General features: G+C 39.5%; 1 protein-coding gene across 1 annotated transcript in view; it reads right to left on the reverse strand.

The window, feature by feature from the left end:
• The window catches only part of Ptprt (protein tyrosine phosphatase receptor type T), a 679,440-nt gene that overhangs the window by 192,756 nt on the left and 472,531 nt on the right, over positions 1-14,153 (reverse strand). The window lies entirely within an intron of this gene.

The following is a 14,153-nucleotide window of genomic DNA, read 5'->3' on the forward strand; positions in this document are numbered from 1 at the left end:
GAGATTCCTGATCTACTTTATTGTACACATTTGTTTCCACGACTGTCTTTTGCCTGGACTGGGAGTTTCCCAGGGGCAAAGGCTATATCTAATTTATCTGTGCATTCCCCACTGACTCTGAGCAAGCTCTTCTTAAATGCCAGCTAGGGTATTATCATCTGCAGCAAGAAAGATCATCTTACAGAAGAAGGGACACCTAACTAATGATGGCAAAAGTTTGCGAGGCAAACAGATATTGATGGAGGTAATGAAAGAATTGGGTTTAAGCTATGGTTGTTGCTCTAGGTAAGTCATTTCCACACTGGAATTCTTTTTTTTCTGCTATGAGAAAGGAACTGGACCCATCTATACAATCCAGGTCCTCCTGGGGGATGGATTAGCTGTAAGAACCAAAAAAAAAAAAGCAAAAGAATGTATCCCCTAATTGGGATGTCAGAAATGTGGCTGCTCTGGACAGCATGGAGTGTGGGTTAGACTTTCCATCATGAGCCAGGATCCCCTTGGCCTGAACCAGCCTAAACTAGAGCTGTCCTCCTCCGTACAGCCCTGCTTATCTGACCTTAGTGATCCCTGCTTTCTGTAAGCAATCAGTGGAGCTGTAATTACTAATTGATGTTTGTAAAGCCTTTGAAATTCTCAGGTGACAGATGTAATCAAAGGCCAATTTATTATGATAATTGTTATTAGTGCCGCTTCTCATTCTTTGTTGATGTTAACGTCAGGCCAGCAGGTGTTTTAAGATTGCGCAGGGGATTGAAGCTGGCCATGTCTGGTGGAAGGAAGAGAAAAGGGAGGGTGAAGTGGGAGATTTGGGATCTTTAAGGGATGCCTACTGCTCCCAATCTTGCAATATTCTACAAATCCACTTCGTGGAGCTAATACTGAGCATGGAGATTGCTAACTGTACAGAACTGATTAACTATACTGTCTTGTAATTCTAACACTTGATTCTTAAATATCGAATTATACCTAATAAGGAGTATCATCATGACATTTCCCTACCCACATACAATGTTCTTGGGTCATATTCCCTTGCTCTGTTGCAGTACTGAGGAGTGGCTCTGGGGAGCTTAAACTAAAGTCCTTGAGCTTGGTATGCAGACCTCTACCATTTAAGCCATGCCTCTAAGCCTGTTTGTGCATTGGTTATTTTTAAGGTGGAGTTTCACTTTTTGCTTAAGACTGCCTGGGTTCCTATCATATACAGTCAATGGCTGAAATAACATCTCATAAACTTCTTTTTTCTGGGCTCTTTTTGAAATGCTATTTTTGATCTTTGCTTACCAAGTAGTTTGGGATTATAAGCTTGAACCATATGTATGGCTTTGTCTGTGAACACACACACATTAGTATATACATATATATACACGAATATATACACATATATATTCATACATACACTAGCTCTACAAGGGGAAATTTTATTGTTGCATTTTCTTACATGCTACAAGGTATTCAAATCATACTACTAACCACTCCTTTACTTTTCTGTCCTTCCCCAAAACAATTTCAATAGGTTTCGATGGCCTATTTTCATATATGCCAATAACCTATTTTGACCATATTCATCCAAAGATTTAAGTTCAGCTTAGACTTTGTCTTTGGGAATGTGCTTCTATAAATCACCAGTTCTCAGAGCCCTGTCTAGTTCACATCAAAAGAGGATGCAGACAATGTGTACTGCAAAATAAGATTTAGCTAGGTAGTAAGGATCTGGAAACAAAAGGAGCCAGCTGAAATTTTCTAGGCAAGAGACAGTGACATGCAAGCCTATAATGGTGGCACTGGAGATGAGAAAATAGTACAGAGTAAAGAGAATTGTATAGTGTAAATCAAATAGAACTTGATGATTGGATGTGGAGGGTGAAGGATCTTGAAAACTTTAGAGCAAGGAAAGACTTAAGGATACGTTTGGAGATGAATGACAATTCACTTTGAAAGAATCCAGTGCATATTTTTTCCATCTATCTCTTACAGATCTCAATAGTTGAGTTAATAAGTTGGTGGCCATGATGTAAAACAAAACAAAACAAACAAACAAACAAGCAAACAAAAATGAACAAAGTTCAGCTTCCAGGAAGGACCTATGGAAGAACGGTGTCTTTCCATCTCTAAGCACAGCCATCTCAGCTTTCCTTTGTACGTTCACTTCCACCTCCTTCACACATGCCATGTGCCAACTTGTGCCCCCGAGCTTCCATCAGACTTTTGTTCTTCCCTCTTGAATGATCTCCTCATATTCAAATTTGATGAATGGGCTTTAAAAGACTATTCCTGGTCTCTGGGTTAGGATTATTGAATCTTTACTGAACCTTCATACTCTGCCACATGGATGATACTGATAATACTCTAATGATGGCTAACATGGAATGGTTGGTGTATGAAAGGCACACAACCACATTTCCTGCCTCTAACCATTGAATATTAGCAACATAAAAAGCTGATGCTCGGGGAATCAACAACTTCCCAACAAGAAGAGATGTTGAGAACTCAAGTCACTTGCCTAAACCCAGGAGAAACGTCCATGCTAAGCAGAGTCATCAAAAATGCTGAGGTGAAACAGACTTGGCAATCCATTAATCTTATTTAATAACATTAATTGGTAAAATTAATGCCATTTTATAGCTCAAGAAACAGAACCCATGAGTGTAAATGGCTCTATTTAAATTCTAATTTTGTAACTTCAGACTACAGCCTAATATAAAAAAGGAATAATTGAGTGTTTGAGCAAAAATGTTTCTTATAGTACTGGCCAGTGTCTCCTCGGGGTCCCTCATCTATATGTGAGATGTCCCAAGTGTATATGTGATAAATTTCTCTCTGATATTAGGGAATTCATGCTGTTCTATGAGAGAAGCTATGTAAATGGCACAGTTTCTTCTTTGCCTTGGCCTACCAGAAGTTCAAGAGGGAAAGATAATACACCAGTCTATGGACCGACTATAATTAATCCCATTTTTGTTTTTTGTCAGTCATGGGACTTGAACTCTGGGCCTAGGTATTGTCTCTGAGCTCTTCAGCTCAAGGCTACAGCCCTTCCCCTTGAGCCACAGCACCACTTCCACTTTTTTAATGGTTAACTGGATATAAGAGTCTCAGGGTCTTTATCAAAAAATTGAATCACTCCAAAACTCCAAAGAAACAACCATCCCATTAAAAGATGGACCAAAGACTTAAAGAGAGTCTTCTCTGAAGAAGAAATAAAAATGGCCTATAGACACATGAAGAAATGCTCAACATCTCTGATCATAAAAGAAATGCAAATCAAAACAACTCTAAGATTCCACCTCACTCCAGTTAGAATGGCCAGGATCAGGAAAATGAATAATAACAGATGCTGGAGGGGATGTGGCCAGGAGGGATCACTAATACACTGTTGATGGGAGTGCAAACTCATTCAACCACTATGGAAAGCAGTATGGCAGTTCCTCAAAAGACTAAACATAGAATTCCCCTATGACCCAGCAATTCCAGTACTTGGCATTTATCCAATCGTACAGAAACAAGGACATACTAAACCCACTAGCACAACGATGTTCGTTGTAGCACTATTTACCATAGCAAAGATATGGAACCAACCCAGATGTCCCTCAGTTGATGAGTGGATCAACAAGATGTGGTATTTATACACAATGGAATTCTATGCTGCTGTCAGAAAGAACGACATCGTCCCATTTGTAAGGAAATTTGAAGACTTAGAAAAAATCATATTAAGTGAAGTAAGCCAGACTCAAAGGAACATAGGCCCAATAGTCTCCCTCATTTGTCATAATCAGTAGAAACCCTGGGCTCTCCTAGCAGAGATTTACAATAGAACAAAACCTAGATACTTAAGGCCATATAGAATGACACTAAATGTAAGCACCTCCAGGATAAGGAAACAAAAGCCATATGAGTGACTGTTGTCCTTAATGTACTGTTATCTCTCATCTCTTTTGCTATCCCTTGGTTATCTCATATTGTTACAATATTTCACCTTGTTATCTGATATATTTTATTTGTGCTTAATTGGTTATTTGAAATTGGATAGGGAAGGGGGGAAATCAAGATGAGCGGGGGGGGGAGGGGTTGGGAAATGGGATCATGTCATGAGAAAGGGTATCAATGTTTGTGAAGTAATGCACTTTCTATCTGGTGAATATAATGTAACCCTTCTATTAATTACAATTTAATAAAAGTAAAAAAAAAAGAGTCTCAGGGTCTTTAGTGTCTGGGTTGGCTTTGAACCGTGATCCTTACATCTCAGCCTCCTGAGTAGTTAGGATAACAGGCATGAGTCACTGCACCAGGATGCTATTCCCTTTCTTCTATTATAAAATCTTTGAACCAAGCCAAAAGCAAAGGTGCATGTGATTCACGCCTATAATCCTAGTGACTCAGGAAGCTGAGATCAGAGGATCATGGTTCAAAGCCAGCATGGACAGAAAACTGGAACTGTGGCTCCAAGTGGTAGAACACTAGTCTCAAATGAAAAAGCTTAGGGACAATGCCCAGGCCCTGAGTTCAAGCTCCATGACCAACTACCAAAAGAAAGCAATATGAATACACTCATATTTACCTATACATATGTACACATGCACATACAGAACAGGTCCTAAGTAGTCCACAGAGTTATTACATTTATCATTTACTTCTTACAAGTGTCCTAGAGAGTTTAAGAGGGCATATGGCATCCATATTTGATGGATGTGAAAACTGAATTTTGGTAGGTGATTACTCAGTTCCGATAGCTAATAAATGGCAGAGGCAATTCTTAAAAACAGGAATCTGTTTTACAAATTCTTTACTTTTTTTGCCATTTAGAGGCATTTAAACCAGACTTCATGGAGACCCTAACTTTTTTTTATTGGTTTTATTCTGCCATTTTATTTTGAGATAAGGTTTCATCAACTTCAAAGAAAACGATCTTTAAGTAGTTGTACAAAGGAGCTGCCATTTAACAAAGTAGTTTATGAATAAAGTACATCTTGCCCAATATCATCTCTGTCACCATTCTCACTCATCCCTCCCACCTATCCATTCCCTCCCATTTTGTAGGATATATATGGAATTTTCAACTGCATTCTCCCCATCTTCTCATTGGGAGACCCTACCTTTGAAAGGGCCTACTGGAGGAAGAGACCCTAGCATAAGAAAGCTGGGCTGATATTTCCATGAACTGCTTAAGAACTGGGGTCTGAACCTTAAAGCCTCAAGGCCTAGGCTGACAGGATTATCTGCTGTCAACATTTAGGTAACCTTCATCTCGTTCTCCAAATGAATATAAAGTATATTTGCATGTGAAGGAAAATGTTCTTGCTCCCAGAAGTCCCATAGCATGATAATAAAATCTGTAAGAACTGTGAGTGCAAAAATAAATGTGCAACCTGGGAGAACTCATCTTGGTATTTGTACAAGGTGACACTCAGGGAATTTCCTACTTACCTGAAGAGAGAGAAGTTGGAGCCCCAACAGACCTCTAAACGAAGTTCAGAGTTTTTAACAGCATGGAACAATGTTCAAATGGTAGAGGAGAGAGGCCTGGTGGTAGAGATGCCAAAGAAGGTAAAGTGAGCTCCTTGGAACAGAATCTACTGAGGATCAAACTGAGGCATGGACAGGCAGTCCAGGCATGAAACCCAGGCTATGATGACAAACAGGAACCAGAAGAGGATATAGAAAGTTTGCAGCGAGAATTCCAATGCACAACCTGAAGTTTCCCTGTATAATTCCACAGGGCAGCTAATGAAATCCAGAAATATGTTCCCACTGGAGAATTACAGGGACAACTCTGTAAATAAAAGTTAGTGGAGGCCTTTGGTTTAGAAGTTTGTCTTGGATTCGGACTACTGGTGGGTGAGGCCAAACTAAGAACTGCAAGAAAGTATCCAAAGCACAGAGGAGCAATGGATAGTGAATCCCAGACTTCCCTTTTCCAAAACTCAGTGGGAACCAAGAGGAAGACCTGAAGCTTCAGGATGAAGTAACTGACTTTGTGAGATTCCCCAGGAGGGCTTCTAGCAGTCCATCTAACTACTGACAGGAAAAGAGTCACTTGCTGAGACCAAGCACTGTAAGAGGGGTGGGTGTGTCTGAGACATAGCAGGTACCCACTAACAGAAAGTCCTCAGTTTTGAAGCAAGAACTACATATGTGCTTTATGCATGGGTACCATGGGAATTTGAAGGCAAAGCTTTGGAATCATTGTTTACAGGTACGGGAGTCTTGAGGATTGTTCTCAAGCCCGTTCTTTCTTCAGAAGGTTCTGTCCCATTCTCTTTGAAGGAAACTATGGCCACAAGACTCGTGTTGGCCAACGGATCATGAAAGTTGTATGTGCCTTGAGTGGAAACTTTTAGGCCCCGTGTGTAACATTGATGTTTCTTTCTTTCCATATTTGGCAATTATGGCATGATGAACCATTCTCTTTCTAATACTGACAAGCAGGTCATTTCTGCTGAAATGATTATGTACTCCTTGCAAGTGTTCCCATGGCTTTAGGGAAGATACATTAAATACCTATGTCTCACATGGGAAAACTGACAAGAACTCAGTTCATTTAATGAATGAATGTTAGACATAATTCTGAAGCCCATGAATTTAAATATATACACACATTTAAATATACATATTCATGTATCTATATACATATTTTTTCTGGTCATCTATTGAGATTTTGTTGTTTAGCAGCATACTACAATCTAGTCTATCCTAAACAATGTAGAAGTTTTTCGATTCCATCAAGAAAAAAAAAGCTTAAATTCATGATGCGACGAGCTATCCCAAGCTGCAAAGTGCCTTCTGATCACGTATGTGGTCTTGACTTGAATCCTTCTATGTGAGTACCTCACCTATCTTCAGTCTATGGTTTGCTGTGACATTTGGATGTGACACCTGTCTAGTCAGAGAATCAGGAAATGGGATGAGAAAGGCAACTTTCTAACCAGAGGATTTAATTGTGTCAGTGATTCAATAGGAACAGATGGTAGGCTTGCAACCGTTTGTGAAAAGTTAATCTAAGAGGTAGGGAGCGGGTCATGTGCATGTCAACATCTGGGGTGCAGATGTGAGTCTTGAGGTTCCCCAGATTCGGGAAGGTATGCTGCTTCATGGGTAAGATGTGACATGCCAATTAAAGATGCTCTCACCCACCCTCCCTTGGGAAAGAAAAACAGCAACAAGGAAAACAGAATAAATTCTACAACTGTAATGCTTATATACGCATGGTCTCTATTACTTTCCATGAAGTTTATGAGACAGAGGTCATCAATAACAATATGTACATATTGAGCTCTTTGAGAATATCCATAATTCAAAACAAAGTCTGTTTGATGCTCAGCTCCAGTTGTTCCCATCCCACTTCATCACAGAAAACTCCCCCAATGTGCAAGCATTCTTTTCACAGTACGTGGACAAAACTAAATATAATTGCTGCTAGTTCATTCAGATGTAGAGAATTTTGCCTAACCCAGCCCTACCTAGATGATCCCAATTATTACAAAGTGATTATCCTGCTAACATGGCGCCCTATTCTTTCGTATCTGGCTTCCAACTGCTTTCAAGAGGCAATTGAGTTCAGGAGCTGGAAGAGGAAGTCTGAGAAAAAGAACAATCACCCTTCCACTGCTCATTTCTCTTATTTAGCTCAACAATTGGCAGAGCCATCATCCAGGTTAAATGTGCCCCTGCATGGTGAAAAAGATATGGCAAGGAAAGAGTTTTCTCTCGCTATAAATAGAACATGCATAACAGCATTGCCCAACAAAAGGTGGCTTCTGATGGATATTTGCATGTATTCACCACACTTGTTTTGCATCCAACCGTTAATTATGGTCCTTTTCAACTTCACAATCATGGCTAATGGTGGCGGGGATGCAGAGAACAGTAGATTCAGCAGACCTCATTCTGGGAAGAGGGAGATAAAACAATGCAAAACTGCACCTCCCACTGTTTACCACGGAGACAGCTACTCTGGGTACCATTTAGAAGATCTGGAGGAAATCAAGGCTGTCCAGGAGCCTGGAGCTTGGGAAATGAGACATCTGGGTGGATATTCTTACTACTATGATGAAAGGAAGTTCCTTTAAGGTTCATCTGTCTATGGCAAAATGGCTCCGAAACACAACTCTCATTTCTCACTGAAGGGAAAATTCAAAATGTACCGATACTTACTTGATGCCTTTAAAAAAAATCAAGATCCTATCTTATTTAGTCTTTGAAATTTCTGTGTGAAGAACAGATCACAATTTCAGGTTATGGAGGAAGACATTGACACTTAGCTGATTTACCTCCATTCATTTGTTCATTGTCACCCATCAAACTATTAGAATGTCTATAATATACTAGACAGTTAATATACCACACAATGAACCTTACAATGTGAAAAAATGTATTCATTAACTGAATACAGCACGAGGATTCAGCAATAAATAAACTAGAACCTTATCGTTTTTTAGTTGTCTGTTTAACTCTTGTACAGCACAACGCAACAAAAAGAAGCATGTTGTACTTGAGACATGTCTGTTTAACATTCATCTGGTGGTATATGGAAAATGGGTGAGTACTGATGTGGGATCTGAGGCAATATTACAAAGTTCTCAGAGAATGGGATATTAAAACTGACAACTAAAAAATGACAAGGTTCTAGCTCTCTAAAGGATGAAGTAAAGAGAGATCCAGATAAAAATCACAACTTTCACCAAGACTCCCAAGTGAGAAAAACAAAACAAAACAAAACACATCTTGGAAGTTTGTGAGATGATGTCTTAGGAAGTAGCCAAGACAGGAGTAGTTAAGACGCACTTGGCATGGCTTAACTGTATTTGAAACACAGTGGTAGGTTTCGGGAGAATTCTTTTTAGAGGGAATAGTGTAAGAAAGGAGCTTATCTATCATATAACAGGGAGAACAGGATGAAAGAGATCTTGTGATCATAGAAATGATACTGTGTGAGGAATAAAAGGAAGTGCATGTTAAATATCAATGAAATGACATGGGTGGCCGAGGCTGGGTAGTCGGTGCTGTCATATTTCTTTCTGAAAGGTTGACAGGGAGATTTGATTTGTTCAAATCAATAAAAAGTGCCCAAGGGAGAAAGAACATTAAGAAGACTGAATTTGGCTTTATCTATGAGAAAAAAAAAGTTCTAATAATTTTACCTACTCTACAAAGGAATCAACTTCCTTTCACTCCAGAGAATTGCTGTAATCAAGCTGAAGCTCTGCTGAGGAGGTTTTATTGGAGAGTCCCTTTCTCTTTTTCCCTTCTGGTCTAGATTAGATGATACTTCAAGCCCTTCCCACTCTAAGGTGCTATAGATGTATCAAGCGCTAGATCCAAAACAAATGGTTGATTGGTAAGGTGCTAGGCATTCAGCACCAGGGGATCCCCCCACCCGACATAGACTGTCCCGTCACCTAAAGGAAGAAATATCAATGGGAAAATAGCAGATCATGAATCAGACACAAATTTCTATCACAAGTGCCTGTGGACAACTCCTTCTTCATGAAAATGACCCCTCAAAGACTCTGAGCACCATTATTTTTTCATGCACATCTTATTTAAATTCTCTAAGGTTTTCATGGGGCCAGAAAAAAATTCCTCCCATTCACTGATCACAATAGAGTTTGGAAAACCTCTCTGTCCTCATGCCAAGAGTTGTCTTCTGCACCTCTAAATCTAGTAATTAATTGTTTGATATATTATTTCACTTATCATTCGCTTATTTTTGATCTCTCCCTTCACTCCCACTAGGTTGTAGTTTTGTGTGTCTGGCCTTGTGTTGTAGTTTCAGAACTTAGCAAAGTGCCTTTCTGTCACATAGTGTGCATTTGATATATCTCCTTTTAATTAATCAAGCATATCTAATTCTTTTAATAGCTTAATTAAAATTACACAGCCACCAGAGTTTTGTATGTAGGCAGTATGAATGTAAAAGCTAAATTTATGGACACTCTGCTAAGCTGACAAATTGCCCTAATAGCCACAGAATAAAGATATTTGGATCCTAATTTCTCTTATCTTGAGTGGAGCACGCATGTAGGGTAGGAGGGAGTGAAATTGGTTCACAGTAAATTATTCAACTTGGCCCACAACCATCCTAAAAATCAGTGGTCATTTTTGTTTTCTTCTCATCAGTTTTAGTTTTACAGAACCTTACCCCATCCGACATTTTTTTTCCCCACAGTAATGGAGTGTGAGCTCGAGGGTCTTGTACTTGCTAGGTAAGTGATCTAATATATGAGCCATATCATCCACCTTTGTAAAAGTTATCTTTCACATAGGTTCTAAATGGTATTTCCCCAACTGTCATCCTCCTCCCCTATGCCTCTTGAATTGCCAGGATTACAAGAACACATCACCACACTAAGCTTGTTTTTCAGACTGACTCTCATTCCTGTGAGTCAGGGCTAGCCTCCAACAACAATCCTCTCATGTCTGCCTCCCTTGTAACTAGGATGTTTTTAATCTTTTAGTGGTTTGGTTTGCTGAATTTGGGTTTTTACTTGATGTGAGCTACTATAACTATAAGAAGGCCACTTTCTTTGATTTTGTTTGTTTTCTTATTTTTGTCGTCAAATTTAGTTGTTGGTTTGGGTTTTTTTTTGTTGTTGTTGCTTTAGCATTGTCGATTCTCACATTTCCTTGAAGCTTCCTTTATTCTTTCTTGGTAGATTGGTACTGTCGGGCTTTGCTCAGGCAATTTGGAAGGCTGACTGCATGCTGAAAACACACACTTTAAAGTTACTCAGTATCAAAAATAAAACTGCCTTTATTCCCTCTGTCTAATATGAAGAAATTAGCAAAAATCTGTTTACATGCTTCAGTCCTCCAACTCCTTCTCAGTTTTTTTACAGGCCCACATTACCATTGTTAATTTTTACATTATGCATATTCTCTTTAAGTAATTATATTTTACATTAACCTTCTGTTGTATAACATGTTTAAAACAATTTGGTAGCATTAAGCCAATGGTTAATTAGTTTCATGTTCATTATGTAGGTCTTTTTTATATTCCCTATTTCTCCATCTTTGATTTCTTCATTTTCATTGATTGCTTCGTCAATTGCTCTTTGGATGATTTATTGAAAGCCAGGAGTCTGTGGGTCTTGACAATATCTTCTTGATATTGTCAGACAAGGGCAACAGACATGGCTGATGAGGGATTTTTGTGACTGGCAAACTCTTCTCTTACCAAACTTCTGCACTTAAGTAAATTGTTTGATGCCCTCTGTGATATGGAGAAATGTGAGAATGGGCAGGGTGAGATTTGTGGATGGCTTTTTTGCTTCTATGACCTTATTACCCAATTCTATTCAGTAAAATTTAATACCAAATACAGTCATTTCAAGCAAGGGATAGGGTTTCTTTTTCTTTTCCCTTGCCAGAAAAATGCAACACTTTAAGAGCCTAGACCCAATTGATTTTTCCTCTCTTTTCTTGTAAGGCCAACTGCACTCTAGAAATTTTGTTTAAACATTCACCCAATTGCCTTCCTACCTCATTATTGAAAACCCTCGTTTCAAGTTGGAAGTATACATAATGGAGGATAGATGGAGTAAGCAACTACGTGGGCTGGTTTATTTATCCTAGAAGCCTCAGAGAAAATACTTCTAAGACAAGGCAGTTCCAGGGTATCTGATTTCCCTTTTCCTGTAGGGGAACTCTTGCAATTTTGAAGAGGTGACCTGGGTTGTGATATCTGGGTACATTTCATGGTCTCATTTGTGCTCTAGGTTTTATGAGATTCTGGGTGGGACAATGGCAGATGGTAAATGGAACACAGGTCCTTCTGTGTCTACCCAGTTTGGGATTCCAAATGTATTTCTGGATATGTACCAAGGACCGGAAAGCCACACCTTGTGCTGAAGTGATGCAAGGGTTAGTGTGGAATGTAGAGATCTGAGGAGAAGTTGGGCCTCCAGATGCATCTCCCTGTCTTTATGTCTTCCTACCTAGTTCATCAGCATTGCCTGCAGAGGGAGGGCCAGATGGACAGGTGTAGGAGAGTTTGGCAGCTTCCTCTTTGTAACTTTAGACTTTCTGTGAGGAGTGTTACCTGAGTCAGTAATAAACGCAGAGTGGAAATACCAAAGTGGAATTTCAATGGGCATGGCAATATTCTGAAATGTTAATTTGTTCTTCCACCCAAGTTGCTTGTCAACCCCAGGCAACAGCTCCTACCAACACTCTAATCTCTATCTTGACTACCAAGAGCCAACCCAGGACATTCTCAACACACTTTGCCAAGTCTTTTTTTTTTGCCTTAGCTTTCCTTTACTAATCAGTTTCTTGCTTGTTCATATCCAGCAGATAATTCTTTTTTTGTTGTTGTCAGTCATGGGGCTTGAACTCTGGGCCTGGACATTGTCCCTGAGCTCTTCAGCTCAAGACTACTGCCCTACCCCTTGAGCCACAACCCCACTTCCCATTTTCTAGTGATTAGTTGGAGATAAGAATCTCATGTTCTTTTGTGACCGGGCTGGCTTTGAACTTGGATCCTCAGATCTCAGCCTCCTGAGTAGTTAGGATTATGCCCAGCTTACATGTCAGGAATCTTATGTTCCTACAAGCTCATGTAGTGGCACATAATACTCCCAGTATGAATCACAGGACTTAGCATATGACAGAGTTCATTATGTGTTGGTTTGGAATAAGGGAAACCTGGAGTATGTCCATTAAAGCACCCTAGATGACAAATAATAACCGGCAGCACAGACCAGATGAGTACGTTTGTAAAAGACCATAAGTGAAGGTAGGAAAGACCAGATGATATTAAAAACCAAGTACAGCAACCAAGAACATGTTTTCATGGCTCTATGGGACCTTAAGAATATAAATGATCCAATGGATAGAAGCAAAAAAATCTAAGAGCTATTTCAATCAACATTTCACATAGATTTCTTAGAGTCACAGACAACCATTCCTCCCTCCAAAAACTAAAATCAGTAAGGTGATTTCTCTGTTATTTCATCACTAACACTGGTTAGATGTGAGTCAGGCAGTAAGACTGACTGAAGCAATCAATATAATATGTGCATGTGGGGAAAAGTTAGGCACTGCATGGCTTTTAAGATCTGTTCTAGCCCTAAGATCGTGTGATGTGATGACTAACACTGTTTCTTGACCAAAGAGGTCGGTGACACCAAAATAGTTCCCTTATGTTTTGAGATAACAATGATCTTTAAATGTGTGGCTAATGGTCGTGATAAAAGAAATAACATTCCCAGATCAGCTAGTGCATCCAGATAGCACATTCATAGTTATTACTATCACAGATAAGGCCATATGCATTATTCCAGCACAATGTCTTCTCTATACACTGTTATAGGAGTCTTCAAACTTTTCTTCAGAAAGAGCCATATAGTAAATGTCTTAGGTGTTTTGCCAGAGTTTGGCAAAAGTGCTCAATGTTATTCTCAGACACCAATGCAGCCACTAACAATAAACAAATAATGAGGTAGAGCTATATTTAAAAGCAAAAAAATAGGCCAAACATTGGTAGTTTGTGCTTGTAATCCCAGCAAGTTGAGATCTGAAAATGGAAAGATTGGAATTTGAGGTCAGCCTAGAAAGAAATTTTTCATTATAAGAGACATTGGGGGTGGGGAGGATCCTGACCAGCCCAGGCAGAAAAATCTAAGAGAAAGGCTGGGTCTGGTTTCATGAACCTGATTCCAGCAACTAGAGGAAACTGAAAATAGGTGGAATACAGTCCAGGCATGTGCCAGGGAGGAAATAAAACACTACTCTAAAAAAAGTCACCAGTGAGTTAGGTGACACTGGATGATACCTATAATTCTACCTATTCAGTAGGCTTGGACCAAAGATGGGTGGTTTGAAATCAGTGTGGATAGAAGTCTGCTAGACTCCATTACTAAAATACCTAGCAATAAACAGGGCAGGGGGCATGGGTCAAGTAAGCCAAGCAAGCACAAATACCACAAACCCATGTACCACCAATACAAAACAACCAGCAAAAACAAAACTCAGAGCTTGAAGTGTGACTCACTGGTAGAGCACCTGTATGGCAAACAACAGGCCCTCAGTTCAAACCCAACACCACCAAAGCAGACTAACAAAATCTTATTTAAAGCACCACCAAAGGCATGAGGATAGATTTAAATGAGTCTCAGTTTGAGACCTGGAAAATCCCGACAAGGCAAACAATGGCT

This window comes from Megascapheus bottae, chromosome 18 (genome assembly GCF_031878675.1).
Source record: "Megascapheus bottae isolate mThoBot1 chromosome 18, mThoBot2.hap1, whole genome shotgun sequence".
In the NCBI taxonomy this organism is placed as follows: domain Eukaryota; kingdom Metazoa; phylum Chordata; class Mammalia; order Rodentia; family Geomyidae; genus Megascapheus; species Megascapheus bottae.